The sequence below is a fragment of the Rana temporaria genome, chromosome 1, assembly GCF_905171775.1.
Source record: "Rana temporaria chromosome 1, aRanTem1.1, whole genome shotgun sequence".
NCBI lineage: Eukaryota > Metazoa > Chordata > Amphibia > Anura > Ranidae > Rana > Rana temporaria.
Window position 1 is genome coordinate 157,344,350 of NC_053489.1, and position 26,946 is coordinate 157,371,295.

Consider the following 26,946-nt stretch of genomic DNA (forward strand, 5'->3'; position numbering starts at 1 on the left):
TTTGTAATGAAGGAGGAAAGCCTTTATGTAACAGTTTCATAAGCATGCTAATGAGGTGTAAAGAGGGAAGCAGAGAAGGCAACATATAAGCATAATACAAAGAAGAAAAAACAGGGGTGGCAGGGATTTAAGGGGCACCGTTTAAGCAAACATTTCAAAAATATAACAATGCTTTATTGTTGCAAAAATAAGAATACAACCCAGTAAAGCAGGTCTAAAAGTCACATACCCCACATGAAAATTTCAAATAAAACTGTAATAAGTCCATAAATATTACATAGAGCAGACAAGTATTTGGAAAATATCCCCCCAAAAAGAAAGGAGGCATATAAATACTTCTGGTACAAATTGTATCATGGTTAACTGCCCGACATATTTTGAGATTTGCTTTTGTTCAGGGGCAATCTGATGGACCTTCATAATTAAGATGGAAAGATGACACAACTGCACATCTATGCACACGCCCGACAGATATGTCACCTACATCATGGTGTAGTAGTGCATGTAACTACTTAAAAAGTAATGAAGTGGGCATTAACCAATAAACAATATGGGCAAAAGCCTACAATCATGATTTAAAAACATTTTCTAGGGATGCTCAATCTGGTTTGGGGCAGGAAAAGCTGAAGGGAAGGCCAGCAGGCAAACAGAGACCCCAAAGGCGCTAAAAAGTACAAATATAACTCAATAACTCTAACCTGAAACAATAGCAAAAAAAATACTATAAATATTATATTCTATTTTATATATATATATATATATATATATATATATATATATATATATATATATATACACAGTGCCTCAAAAAAGTATTCATACCCCTTCAAATTTTCCACATTATGTGTTACAACCAAAAACGTAAATGCATTTTATGTGATAGACCAACACAAAGTGGCACATAATTGTGAAGTGGAGGGAAAATGATAAATGGTTATCAATTTTTTTTACAAATAAATATGTGAAAAGTGTGGCATTTGTATTCAGCCCCCTGAGTCAATACTTTGTAGAACCACCTTTCGCTGCAATCTTTTTGGGGATGTCTCTACCAGCTTTGCACATCTAGAGAGTTACATTTTTGGCAATTCTACTTTGCAAAATAGCTCAAGCTTTGTTAGTTTGGATGGAGATTTTCAAGTCTTACCACAGATTCTCAATTGGATTTAGGTCTGGACTTTGACTGGGCCATTCTAACACATGAATATGCTTAGGTCTAAACCATTCCATTGTAGCTACAGCTGTATGATTAGGGTCGTTGTCCTGCTGGAAACTGAACCTCCACCTCATTCTCAAGTCTTTTGCTGACTCTAACAGGTTTTCGTCGATTATTACCCTGTATTTGGCTTCATCCATCTTCCCATCAACTCTGACCAGCTTCACTGTCCCTGCTGAAGAAAAGCATTCCCACATCATGATGTTGCCACCAGCATGTTTCACGGTTTGGATGCTGTGTTCAGGGTGATGTGTAGTGTTCGTTTTCCATCACACACAGCGTTTTGCTTTTAAGCCAAAAAGTAAAATTTTGGTCTCATCTGATCAGAGCACCTTCTTTCACATGTTTACTGTGTCCCCCCACATGGCTTCTCGCAAACTGCAAATGGGATGTTTTATGGCTTTCTTTCAATAGTCGTCCTGTGGACACATTCTCTCACCTGAGCTGTGAATCTCTGCAGCTTCTCCAGAGTTACTATGGGCCTCTTGGCTGCTTCTCCGATTAATTCCCCCTCCTTGGCCTGTCAGTTTAGGTGGGTGGCTATGTCTTGGTAGTTTTACAGTTGTGCTGTACGCTTTCCATTTTCGGATGATGGATTGAATAGTGCTCCGTGAGTGCATGCCACACTTTAATTTGTAAAAAAAATGTAAAACCATTTATCATTTTCCCTCCATTTCACAATTATGTGCCACTTATGTCTATCACCTAAAGCCCCAATAAATGAAAATTATGGGCCAGATTCATGTAGATTTGCGGCGGCGTATTGTATCCCGTTTACGTTACGCCGCCGCAAGTTTCCAGCGTAAGTGCTTGATTCACAAAGCACTTGAGTGTAAACTTTCGGCGGCGTATCGTAAAGCCGTCCGGCGCAAGCCCGCCTAATTCAAATGGGGCGTGTACCATTTAAATTAGGCGCGTTCCCACGCCGAACGTTCTGCGCATGCTCCGTCTGGAAATTTCCCGCCGTGCTTTGCGCGAAATTAGGCGCCCCAACGTGTTTTTTGAACGGCGACGTGCGTAACGTACTTTCGTATTCCCGGACGTCTTACGCAAAAAAACATTTTTTAAATTCGACACGGGAACGACGGCCATACTTTAACATGGATGAAGTAATTTTACACCATCTAAATAGCACACTTAGCTTTAGGACGGGAAAAACCGAGGTAAGAGAATGCGACGAACGCGCGTACCTTCGTGGATCGCCGTAAACAGCTAATTTGCATACCCGACGCTGGAAAACAACGCAAACTGCCGCCGGAGAATTACACCTACGATCCGAAGGCGTACGAAGCCGTACGCCTGTCGGATCTATGCCAAAAGCCGTCGTATCTTGGTTTGAGGATTCCAAATCAAGTAGATACGCCGGCGTATTTCTGCTGTGAATCTGGCCCTATGTTTTTGGTTGTAACATGAGAACATTTTGAAAATTTCAGGGGGTAGGAATATGTTTTCAAGATACTGTGTGTATATATTGTGGTGCTATGGGAAAGATTGCTGGTTTACGCCAGATTTTAGAGAGAAAGGCATGCTGATTGCACAGCTGTGTGTTGGGCTATTTAGTTGTGACCTGACTATGGCTCAGGGCCCCACCCACAGACAGGAAGTCTGTCCCGGGAATCAGGAGGATTCCCAAATCTCTCTGAGTGGAGTCAGAGGCTGTGTGCATGTCTGCAGCAGGCAGATATGATTAATGATTGAGCAGCAAGACGCTGATAGGAATAAGCTAGGTGTGTGCTTAACTCTGGGAAACTGTTTGTTCTGAGGAACAGAACTGGGGCCTAGGCTAAAGGCCTGAAACAGCCGGATAGCAAGTATGACAGCCAGGAGGCTAAACTGTTGATTTGGCAAGATACAGGAATGGTGGAACCCCCTGCGAGGGCTATTGTATTTGTGAACTTTTGTGCTTTTAAATAAAAGTGGGCTACCAGGCCCTTAAAAACTCAGTTCTGGATTGGCGTACTCACTGGAAAACGCATATATCGCTGGAGTCTAATAACCCCAATCTTAATATATATATATATATATATATATATATATATATATATATATATATATATATATATATATTACACACACACACACACACAAAGTAACGAGAAAGTGGGTAACCGCTCAAAGAAAACCAGGTGATCTATTTCCTGTGATCCGAGTCTAGGGTGCAGGCAGTGCAATCAAAATGCAGGTTGGGATGAAAGAAAAGAAGCTGGGATAGCCGCACTCCAAAAAAAAAAAAAAACACACACAAAGTACTTGATTATCTTCATTTAAACATAAACATAATCCAATTAAAAAGAAAAACACCATCCTTAGGCTCTATATATTGAGCCTCCCCTCAAATCTTAAAGTGGATGTAAACCCGTTTTATGAAATTTGACCTATGCACATATATCTGTAGTTTACTTATCTCTCTCCAAAGCCCTAAGTCCTTTGTCTTCTTGCTGTTTCATTCTGTGATCAGCATGATAACTTCTAACAAGTCCTCCGACAACCAAGATAAAACCAGCCTGAAATTTGTGTCGGGGTGGATGCTATAAATGAATTTGCAGAGAGCTTGTCTTGTCACAGCACAGCTCTGCACATTCCTTCCTCTGCCTATGTGGAGGGGGTGTGTGTTTTTCCTTTCCTCCAATCAGCTGTCACACAGTGTATGCCCATAATCCACTCCAACTGCCGAATGAGGAAGTAAAAATTCTAACACGATGTTCACTTTCTAAAGAATATAGCAAGCTTAAGACAGCAGATATACATGTAAAACTTATGTAGGGAGATTTTTTTCATCCCTGTGTATCATCTGAGGCTGTTCACTTCACTGGGTATAGGAGAGGGTTTACATCCACATTAAGGATCATTTTAATTTCCTTAGGGTGATTCCGCACTGCAGGCGAAAAATCGGCTTGGGTGAAGACACTGCTGGATTCCTGGACAGGAAAGTACCCTAATAATTAAAGTCAGCAGTTACAGTATTTTTGAGCTGCAGACTCTTATTTTTTTCTGAAGGTGCATGGAGCTCATCTTTAGGTTATTTGTAAATAAAATAAATAAATAAATATGTTATATTGCATTTTTTCAATTATGTATGTTTTTATGCTTCAATGAAAAAAATAACAAAAAGGAGAGGGGAAGAAGGAGTTAATTAATTATATATTTTTTTATTACTTGTTAGGTTGCTTTAACTGATGTCATATGCAGATCAAAAGGTCACAGCTTTTGAATCTACAGATGAATAAAAAAGTAAATACAGTGTCACAATACACTGTTTTCCTCAATGACTATGCGCATGTGTAATTTTACGCAGGAGCAGCTACATTTTGGCATCCTATAATACACAGAAATTCCAGGCTGTCATTTTGACAAACAGTTATTGATGGTAATAGTGGCAAGTGGATTTTACAGCTTATATATTTGGGTTGATATTATAGTTTTAATCATATCATACATGTTCACAGCTATGAACAGGAGGGCAAGGCATTGTAGTGGTTTTATTTTATATACAAGATAAATATTGACATATAGGTGTAATAAATGTGCATCTCTTTTTTTCTCAATAGTTGTATATCATTATTATTTTTTGTTATGTGGCAGTCACATAGATTTTGTTGGTTTGTTGTTATGGATTGTGGAAGTCCAACCAAAACCATTTTCCTAGTTTTGAACAGAACCTGGAATGGTTGGAACCTCTATAAGATTGTATTGTGAATTCATTGGTGGAATTTACCATCATGACCCATTGTTTCAGTGAAAAAGAGAATTTTCCTATAGGTATACCTGTTTTTCTGACAACTATTTTAGACAGAATGGAAAAGGTCTAGAACCTCAGGTATCTCTAACAAGTGTGGCCCCTTTTCTCCTTAAATCTGAACTGCAGAAAAGAGAAAAGTCCTTTCTTGAAGTGGGGCTATCCCTGTAATGCAATTGTTAACTGCCTGCTTATGTCTAGGGGGACCGGGTAAAGCAGTTTTACTTACTCAGTCCTCTGCAGACTTCTCCATGCTGCAAGGCCAGTCCCTGCATCCTCTTCTTCCCTGCATTTGAATGGTCAAATGCACCTGAAGTCATCAATACCAATGCAGAGACCATATCCCTGTATTGGACATAAGGATGTAAGGACCGTCCACTGTCAGAACACAATAGAGCACTATTAGCCTGGGGACCAGAGGATCAATTAAGTTAAAGTGCTTTTACCATCTCCTATACATAAACAACTAGGTAACCCTTTCGGTGTGAGAGGAGCCCCATTGCAAAGGAAGGCTTTTGACAAAGAAGGAAAACCACCTCCAAATCTCTTAAACTAAAAAGAAAAAAGACATGGAGACCACATGATTTACAGCTGTTTAAAGCCGGCCATAGACAGTTTGAATCTTAGCCAGTTCAGCAGGGATCAGATGAGATTCGAACCATGTCTGGACAGGCTGAATGTACCCAAGTCGATTGATTAACTTGGGTACAACCAGCCTGTCAGATTTTACATGCGATTATTGCTAGCAGTTATTATAGTGGCTTCAGGAAAGAAAATTGCTCCATTTTTGGCCAGTTTAAAAGGGCTCAACATACAACTTTATTATATCTCTTATTTAAAATAAGAACTCAATAGCAATTAGAGTAACACCATCATTATACAACAATATTGTTAAATATAGCTGGCATGACTTTACATATGTGAGACTGTCACAATTTTATAGAATACGTGAAGTGTGCTCTAATGATCAACATGTTTCACAACTGTGCGCTTCTTCAAGACCCATGCCACAAAATCTCCATGAATGATGGTGTATTAATCCAGGGACTAAAAAGCGTAAGTCCAGCCTAACACTAAAATACCTGCATCTATAGACATCCAAGATCTAACACTAACCTATCTATTGCTGTTAATAAGAAATCAGTATACATACCATTTTTCAAGCCGATCTGATTTTCAGTGGTGGAAGCTCTAAGGACACAGCCGACAACAGCTGTAAAATGAATGGGGAGTGACGTGACCCTCAGACTTACTAAAGGGCTTCCTTTGTCGGATGTGTTCTCTGCACCGGCCCACACAGCGAAGCCACAGCTGACAGCTCAGCATGGGATCGGGTCGGATCAGTTTCAGAAAAGGTATGGATACTGATTTCTTCTTTACAGGGTTAGATAGGTTAGTGTTAGATGGTCGATGTCTGTAGATGCAGGGATTTTAGTGTTAGGGTGGACTTTAAGGCAAATGACCATATGAAGTACCAAAAAAACAAGGAATAAAAAAGGTTCATATCCAACCACCATGATGGAAAAAAGAAGCGAGAAAGGACACAAAAGTACAACCCAATAGAACAGATATAGTATCTAGACCACACGTGTCAAACACAAGGCCGGCAGGCTGAATCCAGCCCTCCAGGCCATTTCATGTGGCCCACGCACCCCCCTCTGGTCCTACTCCAGACCCCTACTTTCTGCTTTCAAGCAATGCATCCAGCTTCTTCCCAGCAGCAGCATAAAGAAAGGGGGGGGTACACTGTAATGTAAGGGAGAGTGGGGAACTCAACTTTTGATGGTGGGGTGGCTCTTGACATCTAATGTAAAGGGCAGGGGATGCGCTGGACATCGAATCTTACAGATCCAACCGGCCCTTTTGAGGGCAATCATAATGCTGATGCAGCCCACAATGAAATTGAGTTTGACACCCCTGATCTAGACCATTACCCAGTTGTTTCCACTCAAAACAACTCTGTACAGCTATATACCTTTTTGCTAAAGTTGGATAAGGTGAAAACACCTGTGATTTTCCACTGCTGAAAGCAGCATGAGTGGCAACAGTACAAGTTATTTCTACAATGTTCATATTTTGTATGCTGCTGTGATCTTAGCAACAAAGTATGAAGTAAAAATATGTTTAATAAAGTAACACATTCCATTACAATACAAGTCACAACAAAAATCAGCACTTGGCAACGTAAAGTTAAGAATATTCCACCAAGACAAAAAATGCAATCCAGCAGGCAGTCTGATGAAAAACTGCTGTGCATTTCATTGGCGAAATAAAAATATAATTCTAAACATATTTTTCCTTTTTTGTTAGGCTTGAGGCCAAAAAAAAAAAAAAAGTATAATAATGTGCCGATTTATTATACAGTAAAACCTTGGTTTAACCAGTTCCCGACCCCTGCATGTACATATACGTCCACAATATGGCACGTACAGGCACATGGGCGTACATGTACGTCCTTGCCTATTAGCGGGTGGGGGGTCCGATCGGGACCCCCCCGCTACATGCGGAGGTCGGGTCCGCTCGGGGAGCGATCCGGGACCACGGCGCGGCTATTTGTTTATAGCCGCTCCGTCGCGATCGCTCCCCGGAGCTGAAGAACGGGGAGAGCCGTATGTAAACACGGCTTCCCCGTGCTTCACTATGGCGGCGCATCGATCGCGTCATTCCCTTTATAGGGAAGACACGATCGATGACGTCATTCCTACAGCCACACCCCCCTACAGTTGTAAACACATACTAGGTGCACCCTAACTCCTACAGCGCCACCTGTGGTTAACTCCCAAACTGCAACTGTCATTTTCACAATAAAGAATGCAATTTAAATGCATTTTTTGCTGTGAAAATGACAATGGTCCCAAAAATGTGTCAAAATTGTCCGAAGTGTCCGCCATAATGTCGCAGTCACGAAAAAAATTGCTGATCACCGCCATTAGTAGTAAAAAAAAAAAAAAATAATAAAAATGCAATAAAACTATCCCCTATTTTGTAAACGCTATACATTTTGCGCAAACCAATCGATAAACGCTTATTGCGATTTTTTTTACTAAAAATAGGTAGAAGAATACGTATCGGCCTAAACTGAGGAAAAAAAATGTTTTTATATATGTTTTTGGGGGATATTTATTACAGCAAAAAGTAAAAAATATTGCATTTTTTTCAAAATTGTCGCTCTATTTTTGTTTATAGAGCAAAAACTAAAAACCGCAGATGTGATCAAATACCACCAAAAGAAAGCTCTATTTGTGGGGGGAAAAAGGACGCCAATTTTGTTTGGGAGCCACGTCGCACGACCGCGCAATTGTCTGTTAAAGCGACGCAGTCCCGAACTGTAAAAACACCTTGGGTCTTTAGGCTGCATATTGGTCCGGGGCTTAACTGGTTAAGAGCATTTTGCAAGCCAAGCAATTTTTTTTTTATAAATATTGACTTGACATACAAGCAATGTCTTGATATACAAGTAGCATCATGTCACAACTGAGTATAAAAGAGAAGAAAGGTGCCTCCAAGTGTAGCAACACAGTTACATTTAATGAAGGTACAACATTTAGAAACTCATATGGTTGATGATTAAAACAGGCACATATAAGTATGCAGGCATCCGGGGGAAAAGATGTCCACATAGACCATCCTCCACACCGCCATTGACGTCATCCCTTCCACTCTGCACTCCACGAGCCGTTCAAGCTTCGCTTTCAGATCGCTCTACTGCAGGGTAGTCTTACCGGTCACAATTGCAGATAGCTTTACCTTCGGAGATGCCTGCATACTTAGATGTGCCTATTTTAATTATCAGCCATGCAAGTTGCTAAATATTGTACCTTCAATAAATGTAACCATATTGCTACACTTAGAGGCACCTCTCTTTTCTTTTATGTTCTGTAGCTCCTGCTTGATTTTGCCAATTGCCTTGTGGAGGCTGCCATTTGTGGGTGGACATTTTGTGGTTACACAACCTATCACATTGCTATAATCTTTTTATATGGACTATAAACGGAAGTACTTATGAATAAATGGTTGTGGAACAAATCATTTGAGTTTCCATTATTTTTTATGGGGAAATTTGCTTTGATATACAAGTGCTTTGGATTACAAGCATGCTCCTGGAACAAATTATGCTGGCAATCCAAGGTTTTACTGTATTATGATCCACAGGGATACAATATCCTAAGCAATTTATATATATCATACTAACTATAGCAGATATTGATTACAGAGGCACTGATTAAAAGCTGACAACAAAGGTAAGTGTCTGCGTAAACCCCTGAAAACCAGAAGTTAGATCTCCAAAGTTTGTCAGAACCCGATATTTTCCACTAAAAGCTCCCCCCTTTATCCAATTGTAGGAAATCCAGAGTTTAAACCAGGCATGGAATCTTTTTTCCTTCCTTCTCTACACCGTTGCTTTACACGGAGTGGAGATAGGAAGATGGGGGTCCTGAGGAGGAGATAAGGGGTGTGGGTTTTAGGGGAAAGAAATGGGGTAGGAAGAGATGCGGAGATGGAGAGGGAAGTAGGGGAAAAAAGTAAGGGAAGGAGAGGTAAGGGGAAGGGAAAGGAAAAGAAGAGAGGAAAAGATAGAATATATGGATTAATTTAGGAAATGAAATAACTGGGGAAAAATGGTATTATGATAAAGAAGGAATTGTATTTTGTTTTTGGCATCCTTTTTTTTCTTTCTTTTTCCCCGTTATATTGGATTTTAAGTTGCAATGGATATATTCTTATCTCCCTCTGATCTAACATAGGAGGCAATATAGTTGAAGAGGAAAATGTAAAGTCCATATATATTGTTTGTACCATTGTTGGATTCTGTATGTTCCTTTTATCTTTATGTCTTTCTTATTTGAAATAAAAACAGAGAATAAAAAAAAAAAAGATATAAAATATTTACAAAAAATGTGAGGGGTGTACTCACGTTTGTGAGATACTGTACATATATACTGTATATCGAAGGATCCTATATGAATAGTCCGTAATATGTGTGCAACAGTGAACATAGGATACTCATAAGTCACGCTTTGTACTCCAATCTTCCCCAAGGCCTATTCGTATCACCTGGATTAACCACTTAAAGGAGTTGTAAAGGAAAATATTTTTTCACCTTAATGCAATCTATGCATTAAGGTGAAAAAACATCTGATGATGCCGCCCCCCCCCCCAGCCCCGCCCCCCCGAGCCCCTGTTTTACTTACCTGACCCCTCGAAAGTCCCGCGCTCGGTCCCGAGATCCTCTTCGCCGCTCAGCCTGGCCGCTGATTGGCTAGAGCGGATGGATTCAGAGCAGCGCAGCCATTGGCTGGCGCTGCAGTCAATCACATCCAGTGATGCGGTGCGCCGAGTGATACAGTGACCGGCTATAGCCGCTCGCTGTATCACGGGAGCGCGCCCGCAAGGACTCATCACCATGCGAGCTCTCTCCCATGAATGTGGTGAGTTCTTCCGGGGAGGACCAGAGACAGCCGCCGAGGGACCTCAGAAGATGTGGATCGGGGCCACTCTGTGCAAAACAAACTGCACAGTGGAGGTAAGTATGACATGTTTGTTATTTTAAAGCAAAAAAACATTTTTCCTTTATTAACCCTTTAAGGACCTTGACTGTTTTTCAGATTGTTTACAAGATTAAAACAGTTTTTTTTTTGCTAGAAAATTACTTAGAACCCCCAAACATTATATATTTTTTTCTAACACCCTATAGAATAAAATGGCGGTCATTGCAATACTTTTTGTCACACCATATTTGCGCACAAGCGCACTTTTTTTGAAAAAAAAAAACACTTTTTTTAATTAAAAAACTAAGACAACAGTAAAGTTAGCCCATTTTTTTTATACTGTGAAAGATAAAGTTACGCCGAGTAAAATGATACCCAATATGTCACGCTTCAAAATTGCGTCCGCTCGTGGAATGGCGCCAAATGTTTACCCTTAAAAATCTCCATAGGCGACGTTTAAAAAATTCTATAGGTTGCATCTTTTGAGTTACAGAGGGGGTCTAGGGCTAGAATTATTGCTCTCGCTCTAACGATCGTGGCGATACCTCACTTGTGCGGTTTGAACACTGTTTTCATATGCGGGCACTACTCACGTATGTGTTCGCTTCTGCACATGAGCTCGTCGGGACGCGGCGCTTTAAAAAAAAGTTTTATTTTCTTATTTATTTTATAGATTTTTACACTGTTATAAAAAAAAATGGTTCACTTTTATTCCTATTACAAGGAATGTAAACATCCATTGTACTGTAATAGAAAAAAGCATGACAGGTCCTCTTAAATATGAGATCTGGGGTCAAAAAGACCTCAAATCTCATATTTAGACTAAAATGCAATAATAATAATAATAATAATAAAAAAATTGTAATTTGACAAAATGACAACAGGAAAATGTGCCTTTAACCCTTTCACGCCGAGCGTACGCATATATGCGTCCTCGGCTTTCAGGGGTTGTACCGGGATGATGCCTGCAGCCGCAGGCATCATCCCGGTACCGTTGTTTAGAGCGGGCGATCGGCTTTCCAAACATAACAACCGATGCGGCTAAAAGCCGCTCGGTTGTTATGCCGGAGGAGCGGGAGGGGACATCCCCCCCCTCCCGCCGCCTCTCGCCGCTCTGACCGGGCCTCCCGTCCCACCGGGAGACCCGATCCACGATCCGGCGCCTCCAGCGTCTCGGCGCGCTCTGAAACAAAGCCGTAAACGGCTTTGATTCAGTGTGCGCATTGAAACCACGGAAGCGGCGTCATGACGTCACTTCCGGGTTTCTCGGCTGCCAATGGCGCCGGATTTAAAAAAGTACACAGTATTCAGAATCGCCGTTTTCGGCGATCTGAATACTTTGAAGTGCAAAGGAGGGCTCGGAGGTCTTTTAGACCCCGATCCCTCCATAAAGAGTACCTGTCACGACCTATTGCTGTCACAAGGGATGTTTACATTCCTTGTGACAGCAATAAAAGTGATCAAAATGTAAAAAAAAAAAAAAAAAAAAATGTAATATTAGAAAAAATAAATAAATAAATAAGAAAACAAAAAAAAAATTTTTTTAAAGCGCCCCCCTCCCCGCGAGCTTGCGCAGCAAAGAAAGCGCATACGGAAGTCGCGCCCGCATATGAAAACGGTGTTCAAATAACACATGTGAGGTATCGCCGCGATCGTAAGAACGAGAGCAATAATTATAGCACTAGGCCTACTCTGTAACTCTAACCTGGTAACCGTAAAAAAAGTTTAAAGCGTCGCCTATGGAGATTTTTAGTTACCGTAGTTTGTCGCCATTCCACGAGTGCGTGCAATTATAAAGCGTGTCATGCTTGGTATCTATTTACTCGGCATAACATCATCTTTCACATTATGCAAAAAAATTGGGCTAATTTTACTTTTTCATTTTTTTAAAATTCATGAAAGTAAATTTTTCCCAAAAAGTTGTGTTTAAAACACCGCCGCACAAATACCGTATGACATAAAATATTGCAACAATCGCCATTTTATTCTCTAGATTCTCTGCTAAAAATATATATATAATGTTTGGGGGTTCTAAGTAATTTTCTAGCCAAAAATATGGATTTTAACTTGTAAACACCAAATGTCATACATAGGCATAGGCATGAAAGGGTTAAGAAGCATGGGCTATGCTTTGGAGACGGGTGGGGGCCATCTTGCCCTCACTCATATCCCAGCCAAGCAGGAGACAGAACCCGATCGCCTCCGCCGCTGCCAATGGCTCCGGTAAGTGGCGGAGGGCGCGGGAGAGCGTCAGGAGGGTTGGGGGCCCTCTCCCGCCACCGATAACTGTGATCTTGCGGCGAATACACCGCGCAGACTACCATTATTGTTTAAAGGACCGGCGCCTATAGAGATGGATATCTCGGTTGTGGCAGCAGCTGCTGCCGTTACCGAGATATCCCTCTTGAAAAATAGGACGTATAAAGTCGTACGCGGGTCCTTAAGTGGTTAAACAACTGTTATGCCTCGTACACACGGTCGGACTTTTGACCGTGAAAAGGTCCGCTGTGAGTCCGTCGGAAGTCTAACGGAAAAAAAGAGAAACAGGTTCTAAGGATCTAAGGTCCGCCGGACTTCAGACAAAAAAAGTCCGATGGAGGCTACACACGGCCGGACTTTCCGAGAAAAAAAGCCAGTCTTAATTTTTTTTTTGGAAAGTCCGGCCATGTGTACAAGGCATAACAGATCACTTTCCCAGTGGTTTCCAGGCTTACGTTACCAATCGCTGAGCCCGAAAATCCATCAACCACCGGCTTTCCATAGAGATAAGCGATGGCAAAATGGCCACCACTCATCTCTATGCCCTTGGAGGACCGGAGCGGCGTCATGAGGTCACTTCTGGTTCTCAGGACATGTAAACAGGGCTTTTTTTTTTCCTTTAAAGCAAAAGATAAAAGAAAAAAATATATATTTTTTGATGTTTTGCTTTTAAGGGTAGAGGAGAGATTTAGGGTCTCCAATTCCAGATCTCTCCATAAAGAGGACATGTTTTGCTGTATTATTGTTGCAAGGGATGTTTACATTCCTTGCGAAAGCAATAAAAGTGATCACATTTTTTTTAACCGATTGCCGCACGACTATTTATGTCGGCAGAATGGCACGGCTGCGCAAATGGACATATATACGTCCCCTTTAAATTGCCGCTGTGTCTGCGCACTCGCGACCCTGCCAGGAGCTCCGTGACTGTGCCCACGAGACCTGATGTCTGCCGGTGTCTTGCAATCGTGTCACGGAGCTGAAGAACGGGGAGATGTCACTGTAAACACATCTCCCCATTCTTCCTAATGACATGTCACTGATCGTCTGTTCCCTGTCATCGGGAACAGACGATCAGTGACGTGCCAGGCCACGCCCCCACATAGTAATACTCACTTCCTAGGGAACACTTAACCCCTTCAGCGCCCCCTAGTGGTTAACCCCTTCACTTCTAGTGTTATTTTCACAGTAATCAGTGCATTTTTATAGCACGAATTACTGTGAAAATGACAGTGGTCCCAAAATGGTATCAAAAGTGTCCGCCATAATGTCGCAGTCACGATAAAAATCATTGATCGCCACCATTACAATTAAAATAAAAAAAATTATTAATAAAAATGCCATAAAACTATCCCCTATTTTGTAGACGCTATAACTTTTGCGAATATGAAGAATACGTATCGGCCTAAACTGAGAGAATTTTTTTTTTATATACTTTTTGGGGGATATATATTATAGCAAAAAGTAAAAAATATAGATTTTTTTTGAAAATTGTCGCTCTATTTTTGTTTATTGTGCAAAAAATAAAAACCGCAGAGGTGATCAAATATCACCAAAAGAAAGCTCTATTTGTGGAAAAAAAAGGACATAAATGTTGTTTGGGTGCCACGTCGCACGACCGTGCAATTGTCAGTTAAAGCGACGCAGTGCCAAATCGCAAAAAGTGGCCTGGTCTTTGGCCAGCCAAATGGTCCGGGGCTTAAGTGGGACAATGTAACATTTTTTATAAATATATATTTTTTAAAGCAACCCCAAGCTTGTGCTAAGTATTAAATGTATGCCACACCCATTAAGTGTTTTATTTATTATTTAGTTAATTCATAAAAAAAAAAAAAAAACCCTGCGCAAAACCGCATGCCATAAAAAAACACCACAATTTTATTATATATGACCACATTATTATATATATTGTTTGGGGGTTCTAAGTAATTTTCTAGCAAGAAATACAGATTTTTACTTGTAAACAAGTGTCAGAAAAAGGCCTGGTCCAGATGACCAGCCATCAATAGTCATGTGCAATAATCTGAATCCCTGACCTTGAAATATTATAATAACCTTGATATTAATTACTTGCTTGTATTCTCTCCATTCCAGAGCAGCAGCGCAAGGCTGAAAAGCCCTCCTGTTTCTTGTTTGAGCTCAGTGCAGATAATAGACACAGGAAAATGGTGCTGTTGAAATTATAAAAAAGAAACAAAAATATTTTACCTGTTTTCTCTCTTCCATAAGCCTGTGCAGTATGAAAAGAATCAGCCCTGACTTGTTACGATTTTTCTTAGGCCCCTTTTACACTATTGTGACTTCAAAGTAGCGTGATTTTTCCGCAATTTCAGGGAATGCCTGTACAGGATCTACTTTGAAGTCGGAACAACTTGAAGTCATACTAATATGAATGATTGACATGGGAAATCATGGGAAACTACGTATCATGCTACTTTGCCATCACAAATGGTGGGACAAGTCGTATAAGTGTGAAAGGGGCCCAAGCAACTACTTTGCTAGTGATTTCTCTAGGCCTGCATATGGATAAAGCAGGAGAACAGGTGAAGAGCAGATGTCAATCTTCAAGCAACGCTTGTGGCAGATTCACTGCCTCCAATTTCTCGGCTGTCCTGTCTGGTTGTGCATTCCGTTATGCTGACATTAATGAGTGATACATTTTTTGCGGCAAACACTGATCCAGCTTATTAGTGTAAGTTACTGACATCCTCAATGTTAGACTGCATTATAAATCAGTTAAATGAAACTATTCGTCTCCAAATGAATCTAATAACTTGATAGATTTATTATGCAAGGAAATTAGACTTGGGACATGCTTGAAATATATTTCGATTCATTGTGTCTTTGACAAGAGGGTCTCAGTAATAACTGACCGTTCTACCCTCAATCATGGTGGCAAAAGACACTGCCACTTTTACATGAATGAGTAGCTTTCAAAATCACGCCGCTAATTGTTTACTAAGTATGATGTGTCCAGACAACATGACATGTATTGGAGAAAGAGCAGAGAGGGAGAGAAAAGAGAGGGTGAGGAGAGAAAAGAAAAAACTACACCGGAATAAGAAACTCTACCCTGGAGAAACTGGCCTGAAGAAGGACACTGCCCTATAGAAGTAGATTAGCTTTCATATAGGGCTGTTTCTGATTAAAATTTTCGTGTTCGATTAATAATTTTTTTTTAATCGATTAATCGACTTTCGATTAATTATAAAGCACATAAATTTTTCGGATCACCACCATATATAGTCCCCACTGTAATATCCACAGACATCTCCCCACTGTAATATCCACAGACATCTCCCCACTATAATACCCACAAAATAACCCCCACTGTAATATCCACAGACATCTCCCCCACTGTAATATCCCCAATCACCCCCACTGTAATATCCACAGACATGTCCCCCTCTGTAATATCCCCAATCACCCCCACTGTAATATCCACAGACATCTCCCCCTCTGTAATATCCACAATCACCCCCACTGTAATATCCACAGACATCTCCCCACTGTAATATCCACAGACATCTCCCCCTCTGTAATATCCACAATCACCCCCACTGTAATATCCACAGACATCTCCCCCACTGTAATAGCCACAGACATCTCCCCACTGTAACATCCACAGACATCTCCCCACTGTAATATGGTCCACATCTCCCCCACTATATAGGAAGATTAGTGCTTGCTTAGTCTTACCAGAGAAGCCGGCCGAACATGAGCAGTTGAGGCTGGGTGATGATGTCAGTTCGCCGCTCTAGGCTCACCTAGGCCACCGGGTGTACCAAGATGGCCGCTGCTGCGGGAGCTAGGCCGAAGCCGCGGCCATTTCTATGGTCGAGGCAGCAGCGGAGATCCTCGGATTACGTGTTGTGCCGATCCGCATATGGTGACCCGTTCGGATCACGGATCATTTACGATCCGTTGCACCACTAGTACCGATCAAAAAAATTAACGATTAATCGAGGAATTAATCTTTAATTTCCACTGGGCAGTAAGTATCTTTGGGCCAGATTCACATATAAGTGCGGCGGCGTAACGTATCGTCTATACGTTACACCGCCGCAAGTTTTCAGCGCAAGTGCCTGATTCACCAAGCACTTGCGTGTAAACTTACGGCGGTGTAACGTAAAGGCGTCCGGCGCAAGCCCGCCTAATTCAAATGGGGCATGTACCATTTAAATTAGGCGCGCTCCAGCCCTGGACGTACTGCGCATGCTCCGTTTTGAAATTCCCGCCGTGCTTTGCGCGAAGTGACGTCATTTTTTTGAACGCCGACGTGCGTAACGTGCTTTCGTATTCCCGGACGTCTTACGCAAAAAAATAAAAATTTGAAATTTGAAATTCGACCCGGGAACGACGGCCATACTTTAACATGGCTCGTCTAAAGTTAAGCCATGTTAAAGCAGGCTTAACTTTGCGACGGGAAAAAACGACTAGCGACGACGTAACGAACGCGAAAACCTTCGTGGATCGCCATAAAAGCTAATTTGCATACCCGACGCTGGAAAACGACGCGAACTCCACCCAGCGGCGGCCGAAGTATTGCATCCTAAGATCCGATGGTGTAAGTCAATTACACCTGTCGGATCTTAGGGCTATCTATGCGTAACTGATTCTATGAATTAGCCGCATAGATACTCTCAGAGATACGCCGTTGTATCTCTTCTGTAAATCTGGCCCTTTATTCCTAAAGCCTGTAGACATCTATTTCAGCCATTTTTGTAACAATCCAATAATAATCAAATAATTCTGGTCTGAATGAAGCTATTTATACAGCCTGCAATAAAGTAAATGTTAAATTGTTCTTTTGGGTTTTCTGGCTTTGGGGGTTTATTACATGTAAAGTAGCATCTCTAAGAGGCCAAGACAAATTTTGAAAGATCTTTCAAAGGGTACATCATTTATTCAGTGAAATGTTCCTCTATTACTACTTTTTGCCCTAATTTTCAAAGCAAGAGTGCTGGTTTTCTTAATCAGGGGGATATACAGTATATAAATTTGATACTTTTCTAGTTCACCATTTGCTGTTTTTATCATTTCTTTCCACATCTTAATAAGCCACTGTGATAAGGAGCAGCACGTGGGCCCAAAAAACTGAAATGTATACAATACATAAGACAGATACTTGATCCTTTACAAATGTGGTGGAAAACAGATGGCAAACAAATCCCAAAATTGGTATGCATAGAAATGGCATACAAGCATCATTTCAATTTTTTTTATAGGTCCCTTAATGTCTGGGGCACCCTGTCCATATGTCAGAGTAACTGAAAGCAAGCTTAGTAATACACAACAGCAGGACAGTTTGAGTTTTGTGAAATGCAGCATCATCAGTATTACTTGTACACATAATAACTCATCTGCTAATATGTGATGGAGTTTGAGTTGTAAGAGCTCTAAAACAGTCTTTGCAGTGGATATAAATGAGATAACTTCAAGAAACATATGTTATTTAAAAGATTTACAGCTCCATGTACATCTAAGGGAGTGCCGAGGATACTGTGCTTGAGAAAATACAAACTGAACAGCTATTACTTGGCAAGGTATCACACAAACCAGCAGAGGACTGTGGCAAAAGCATAAAGTAGAACTCTAGGAAAATGTATTTTTGACGTTTGCTGGGTCAAACTTAGTTACCTCTAATGTTTGGTATATTATGTCCAGAGGGCTATGGTAAAGATCCATATTAATTGTATTTATGCTGGATTTACTGTCAGATATGATCCTCTGTCTCAGCTGCTGTTCCACTGCTCATACATTGATAATAGTGGGTCGCTCGTCACCTCGTCCATTTAGAAGATATCTTGTATTATTTTCATAGAATACAAGGTGCTTTGTCATTGGATACGTGTGACTCATCTGCTCCTCTCCTGTGTAAATATACACTATATGAGAAAACATACTAATGCCAACAACTTTCTTAATGTTAGAACATCATATCCATTGCTGCAGTATTATTCCAGTGAGGTATACCTCAGCAGTGATATAGCAGGTATACCTAATGAAAGTAAAAAATACTTTATTTAAAACAATTATAATAAAAAATGACAATGAACTGGCAATATGGTCCTGTAATAGCAACTCTAGCTGTAAATGGACATACTCTCAAATAAGGGAAAATCTAAGCAAATTACGTAAAGCATATAAAATAAGGAATGAATGCAGATCAATGTCTGCATTTACAGTAAATGCATCACATTATAGTACTGATATGCAAAAAAGAAGCACAAATGTGAACTGAAGACTAGACATGAATGAAACTAGTGAATTTTGTAAAAAAGAAGGGAAGGAGAAACAAACCTAGAGAATTTTACCCATGCAGTGCTTATAAGGTAAATACATTTTGATAATATAGATAATATAATATTGTTCTGTAAATTTAAATATGTATACTAACTGTATGCCAATAATATGATGGATGCAATACTCTGTCCAAAATACCATGACGTTTATTCCTGTTTATTTTGTTATTTATAGCATTTAATACAACACACCTGAATCTCCTGAAGAAGCTTTTTAAAGCGAAACACGTCGAGTGGTAGTGTTTGTATATGTCTTGAATAGAACAAATTAAATTAACAAGGAAAAAATATTTTATAATCTTTTATTGTTGTAATAAAATATATTGCATTTTAACTACTTGTAATCATATTTCTTGAATTGACACCTTAAAGCGGGAGTTCACCCATTTAAAAAAAAAAAAAAAATCTCCCCTTAGCTTCCTGCTCGTTCGGTCTAGGGGAATCGGCTATTTATATTAAAATAGGTGCAGTACTTACCCGTTTTCGAGCTGCATCTTCTTCCGTCGCTTCCGGGTATGGGTCTTCGGGAGCGGGCGTTCCTTCTTGATTGACATTCTTCCGAGAGGCTTCCGACGGTCGCATCCATCGCGTCACTCGTAGCCGAAAGAAGCCGAACGTCGGTGCGGCTCTATACTGCGCCTGCGCACCGACGTTCGGCTTCTTTCGGAAAATCGTGACGCGATGGATGCGACCGTCGGAAGCCTCTCGGAAACCTGTCAATCAAGAAGGACCGCCCATTCCCGAAGCCCATACCCGGAAGCGACGGAGAGGATGCGTCTCGTAAACGGGTAAGTACTGCACATATTTTAAAATAAATTGCCGATTCCCCTAGTAATAACGAGCAGGAAGCGAAGGGGGAAAAGTGCCCTCTAAGGGTGAACCCCCGCTTTAAAAGTCCCTAGGTTTGTTTCTTCTTCCCTTCTTTTTTACAATTATACTGGGATGTGGTGTCTGTTCTGATTTCCTTGCCCTTACCTATTAAAATAAAGTGAAATTTGTATCACCAGGATCCTCAGGCATTTGGGAAGAATTGGTAGGCATGGAAGAGTACTCTTGCAATGTTTTCTATTAACAAGTTTGCATTCAGAACTATGAAATATACACTTCTATATCCAATTCCCGAATCAGGTAGTAGAACCTCTATTATAGGATGCCTCATCCTCAACATCAAAAATGTTACTACCATTTCTATTCTGCAAGTTTGTCTCACTTTAAGAACACTGTAAAAAAAGGTAGAAATGCTACTACCCAGACCGGGACCAGCACAGGGTGTTTCACCCTTATACCCAGTGTTGGGCAACCCACACTTCCAACCAGGACTACGAGGCGAGAGTTTTCAAAACCTGAGAGACTTAGGAATGCTTAGGGCCTCCCACTTTAGTGTGGCCGGCCGCTGGAGGACTTTGACAGAGATGACAGACCCGACCGGAAACTATGGTTTAGACTTCCTGACAGCGACTCAGCTTCATCACTTCCTTCGCTCCTTGTCACCTCCCGTGACGGGAACGCGAACTCTGACACCCTTGGAGGAGCTGTGCTCGGGCACAGAGGCCCTGCCGCATGCCCTATCCATCCTGTATACCACACTCTTGACGCCACCGGACGGCTACCTAATTCCATGCATAGCTAAATGGGAACAAGAACTGCACTGCTCATTCTCGACAAGACAAAAACAACACATATTGACCTTTACACATAAATCTTCCATCTGCACAAAAGTTCAAGAAACGAACTATAAAATTATGACACGCTGGTACCGCACACCAGCTCTCCTCAGTAAGCTATTCCAGACGACGTCGGAACTGTGCTGGCGCTGCCAGAGCGAGACGGGTACATTGCTACATATCTTTTGGTCCTGCCCAAAACTGAAACCCTTCTGGTCGGAGGTCAAAAAGATCTCCCAGGAGTTTACGGAACGACAGCTCCCTGACGACCCAGCCTTCTATCTACTACACGCTAATGACATCCCGACCCGTGTGTATAAGAAGTCGATTCTTCGACACCTCTTCGACGCCGCCAAAGCTTGCATTCCACTTTGTTGGAAGTCCCCCGATCCACCGACCGTGGCAATGTGGCTACGGAAGGTGGACGACGTTGGCAGACTGGAGGACCTGACCCTTTCGAACCAGGACAGACAGGAATCCTACAAAAATACATGGCAGCTGTGGAACGTACAAAAATACTCAGATGAGGGACAGTCCCTCAGAGGCCCGCCGCCCTAGAACTGGACGCGGCTAACAGTAACCCCGACCTGGATGGAGCAGAGGTGATGATCCAGACCCACTATAGGTGGACCTGCGGGACATACGGGTCCGAGTGTGTGTGTCCATGCCCGCGGGCCCTCCCCCCCCCTTACCCTCCCTGACGCTCTTCTGTTTCCCCTCTCTTTTCCTCACATTACGCCTCCTGGAGAGTCCTCCTTACAGGACCCTACCCCCCCCCCTTTTTCTACTCCTATTCCCGTACTTTCCTCTGGCACTGGTGCTGTCCACCAGCCCCCTTTCTACCTCTACTTGCTATTTCTTAGAAAACAGGAAAATATGGGCGTGCCTGCAGGTCATGTTTATAAGACTTGGATGAGTATAACTGTTTAACTGATGCACTTTGCTTACAAGTTTGTGCTCACCGATATATGTTGCACTTTTGTTATGATCCGTACGGGATCGCCCGTTGTATTGTATAAATAAAGAATTTTGAAAAAAAAAAAAGGTAGAAATGTGCCATCTACAATCCCTTAGCTGTCAGCCTGGCACCACTGAACTATCAGTAGGGCAAAGGCATGTGTATTGACAGGCAAAACATTAGGACATTGCAGCACATTACACATTACAAATCTCAACCACTGTATAGAATGGAAAAGCTGTGGTCACTTAATTTACGCAATTAGTTCATATAAATTTGCCTAAAAATGACAGTCTTTTGGCTGATGTATCATTTCAATATCTAAATTTACAATAGTGTGGACAGCTATAGTTTGTCACTTGGCAGATATAAACTGAACGGTAAAAAAAAGTGCACAAAAACGGCATAAATAAAATGAACAGATAAAGTTATACATATAGAACGGTTAATTAATGCGATAAAATGTACATGCCCTTCCAGGAATCTCTGTTAAAACAAAATTAATTATATAAAAAGAAGCCAGCAGAATAAATGATCTGGGCTGTTCTTTATTTCCACTTAACATAGAGATAAAGCCTTACAATTGCATTTTCATCTTTTTATGGGATTTTTTTTTTTTAAATAAATCCAAACATTGTACGTTCCTTCAAAAAAGCTTAATTTTTTCATATACTACTCTTAGCATCTATTACGTATTGCAATAACTCCAATGCTAATCTCATTGCCAGCAACGCAGTTAAATATGAATTAAATGGAGGTATAATTTTCTTTCTGTATTGATCATAGCCATGCACTTATACTTCACATTGCCAAGATTTTTTTTTTGCTCTTATCCTAAAGTATCTTGATGCGTAATAGATAACCCGCTGTTTAACTCTTACATCAGAAACATATAATTCTCAAAACAGTGTAGGGTTTTCTCTCTTCAGTTCATAATATTATACAGCGAAACTTAATAACAACATTGCAATTGGGGTCCAAAATATGTTCCCGCTCTCATCTAATTGATTTCCTGGGATATTGGATTGAGAAAAATGCCCTCATTAAAATAAAAAAAAATGTTTTCCTGGTTATTTTGTCTATATTGCAAGAGTTTCGCAAATGTTATGGTAGATTATTACCTGCCTTAGGTCCATGGATATATTAAAATATGCCATGATAACCCACTGTGACTGTTGGAGGTATGGAGTTTATGTAGTGTGGATGGAGAGAAGATGGTCTTGTAGTTATTTGGGGTCAGTATGCAGCCCATGTCGAATTTAAAATGATTTATTGTATCATTGGTGCCCAATATGCTTCAATCATTTAGAGTACAAAAAAACAAAAAACAAAAAAAAAACATTATTCATACTGCCATAAGATTTTTTAAATGAGCTTTTTTTCATATCCTAATCATGAAAAGGATAAATTTCACTGGACCACCTGGATAAGTTTTCAGAATAATATACTAGCCCTCCAAATACAACAGCACTTCACACTAGTACCAGTATTTTACCAGTTATTGTTTATGAAATAATTCCTAATTGTACTAATCCTGGAGTCTAATGAATGACCTGTTTTGGGTGAATTATAAAGCCCTAAATCCCTAATAAACTCAGACATTAACATCCAGGCTCAAATCCTTTTTGTTTATCTAACTTAATACATTAGCCCATACAATAGTGATCAAACAGGGATTATCTCTTTCAGACCTAGTTAATATAAATTGTCTCCTAAACAATTTTCAATACGCTAGAGCAGGGGTCCTCAAACTTTTTAAACAGGGGGCCAGTTCACGGCCCCTCAGACTGTTGGGGGGCCAGACTATAGTTTAAAAAAAAAACAATACAATATTTAAAATAAAGAACAATTTTAATCAACATAAACTTATTAGTATTTCACAGACTCCCCTCATCACAGAACCCCTCTACAACACAGACCCACCTCATCACGGAACCACCCCATCACAGATTCCTCCTCCCATCAAAGATTCCCCCATATTAGGCCCACCATCACAAAGCCCTCCCAACACAAACTTCTCTCCATCACAAAGCCCCCCAACACAAACTCCTCTATATCACAAAGCCCCCAATAGCAGACCCCCCACCACAAACTCCTCTCCATCAAAAAGCCCCCCATAACAGATCCTCCCCATCATAAAGCCCCCCCAACACAAACTCCTCTCCATCACAAAGCCCTCAATAACAGACCACTCCATCATAGACCCCCATAACAGATCCCCCATCACAGACTCCTCTCCATCACAAATTTCCCCCATCAAAAAGCCCCCATATCAGGTCCCCCCATAACAGATCCTCCCCATCACAGACTTCCCCCATCACAAAGCCCACCCAACACAAACTCCTCTCCTCACATAGCCCCCCATAACAGGCCTCCCCATCACAGATCTCCCACCCTATCACAGATCCCCCCATCGATATTACACTGCTGCCCCTTCTATGACATCCCAGCACTCCGCCTCTCTGCTACCTCAATCACACAAGACGCGAAGCATGGCAAATCCGGACAAAGGGCGGGGCTTTGCTAGTGAAAGGCAGATGTTTGATTGCTGAAACCGCCCCGCTGCTTAACTCAAAAGACCCGCCTTTTGTCCGGACCGGTCATGTTTCTCATCTTGTGTGATAAAAAGGTAGCAGAGGGGAGGGGGATTGCTGCGATATTAATGGGGCAGTCCGCGGGCCGGGTAAATCACACTGGCAGGCCGGATCCGGCCCACGGGCCTTAGTTTGAGGACCCCTGCGCTAGAGGCAGATGAAAAAGAGTTACAGGATCAGAGTAGAAAAGCTTCACCAGTGAACCAGATTTAACAAATACAAGGCATTTATTAAAACACACTTAAAGAGCACTTTGTAAAAATAAAAATTTCCTGTATAAGGGAAATCTGGTGACAATCTGCAACTTTGGTCCTGTGCTTGATGATGGCGCCACCCGTTGTTTGTTGACCATAGCCTGGGAAAGGTTAAAATGCACTGCATTACATGATCTAGGTAAAATAATTATACTCTTACCCAATAATCACAAGGCATTTAATTAATTAAAATAACCTTTATGCTAACTTTGTTAATATACTTTGGGTCGAATTATATCACAAAGATAAGATACCTCTATTGTACCTCCACAAGCCAGACAAAGAATTAATACTTAGCCAGACAAAGAATTAATACTTAAACACTCAACGTTTTACTATATATTGGGGACAAACCATTGTGACTCCTGTCCCCAACATTCCCTGTTGGTAAAGAGAGGAAGAGCTCTGGGTGCAAACCAGACAACATCTTGTGCCACAAGGTGTAAGCAGTGGATTTGACTTCTGTTGGATTTAATGGAGAAGATCAATATCATTAAGACACTATTTTTATTTTATTTTTTGCCCTTCAAAATTCTCCCTTGTTAATAATAAAAGCTACATTTTATAAGAATTAATCCCTTATTATAGCTTTTCCTACAGTCAAGCTCAAAACCCAGTTAGCAGTAATCAAATAAAAAAATCCATTTGAAGTAGTGGTCTTGCATTCCTGCACACGTACACCTTCTATTTCATCTCCTGATACGCCGTCGTATCTCCAAGGCCGGCCGTATCTATGCGCCTGATTCATAGAGAGAGAGAGAGAGAGACTTGTAAAGCGCAACACATGCGAACTGAATCGCCTCTGGGCGCTGTATCCATTTCATGGGTAAGGAACCCCTTGACCTCAGAAGAGATGGGTTTTAATCTTTCTCCTGAAGGCCAAGTGGTCCGACTCCAGTCGGATGGTGGTTGGTAGTGCATTCCACAGGCGAGGTCCCTGGACTGCAAATCTTCGATCTCCTTTGGACTTGTATCTGGCCTTGGGTATCTGGAGGAGGTTTTGATTGGTGGATCGCAGAATGCGATTGGGGTTATGGGCTTTTATTTTTTCGCATAGATATTGGGGGGCGTTGCCTTGAATACACTTATGTATTAGGCAGAGTGCCTTGAAAGTGATTCTGTCTTTTACTGGCAACCAATGAAGGGATCTCAGTGAAGGTGAGATTGATTCCCATGGTTTTTTCCCAGTCACTAGTCGAGCGGCCGTATTTTGAACGACTTGCAGACGAGTGATTTGGTATTTGGGGAGTCCTAGATAGAGGGCATTTGCGTAGTCGAGTCTGGAATTGATGATTGTTCCCACCACGACTGCAATGTCCTCTTTCGGGATAAAGGGCGTGAGTCTGCGTAGTAGGCGCAGCAGATGGTGGGATCCGCTGACTACTGACCCGATTTGTGCATCCATTGTCATGTAGGTATCGAAAATGACTCCGAGACTTTTGACTTTGGTGCTAGGGGTGATAGTTTTACCCAGAATGGGTGGGGGAGTCCATGTTGACACGGGGTGATTTTTCCGGTTAGCGTGAAACAGGAGAAGTTCTGTTTTCGAACCATTGAGTTTAAGATAACTGTTTGTCATCCAGTTATCTATTAGAGTGAGGCATTTCTCTAGTCCAAGAGAATGATCCTTTTTGTTGCAGATGCGGAAATACAGTTGCGTGTCGTCTGCATAAGAGTGGTAAAGTAACTTCTGGTTACTGATGATTTCAAAGAGAGGGCGAAGATAGATATTAAACAATACGGGTGATAAGGGAGATCCCTGAGGGACTCCGCATGACACCGTACGTTTTTCAGAAGTGAAAGACCCCAGTTTCACTATTTGTGATCGGTTTTCCAAGAAGGAGGAGAACCAGGGTAAAACACATTCAGCGACTCCGGCTACTTCAGCTAGCCTAGCCAGTAGTAGTCCGTGGTCTACAGTGTCAAAAGCCGCGCTTAGGTCCAGCAGTATCAGGAGACAAGATTCTCCTTCGTCTGCGGCCTCTAGAGCGTCATCCCATATTTTGAGCAGTGCCGTTTCTGTTCCGTGACCCGGACGGAAGCCTGATTGAAACGGATCGAGTAATTTATGGGTGTCTAAATGCAGTTGCAGCTGTTGTACAACTACTTTCTCCATTACCTTGGAGAAGACATTTAGAGCTGTTATGGGCCTCCGGTTGTTTGGGTCTTTGGGGTCGAGGGTAGTTTTTTTTAGAATTGGTTTTATTGTACCTTGTTTTAGCAAGGTGGGCACCATGCCCTCCTTGAATGATTGGTTAATGAGCTGCGTGATAGCTGGTGCCAGTATATCGGCACTTTCTTTCAGCAGTTTAGTGGGGATGATATCATTGGGTGCTGTGCTGTTACGCAGAGTCCCGATGATATTTTTAGTGGCATCGATGGAATTGGGTTTTAGAGTGAATTTTGGTGGTTGCGACGGATTTATGTGGGTATTAGGTTTGTGATTTGTGGGGGAGTTGGTGACGGTTCCATTTTGC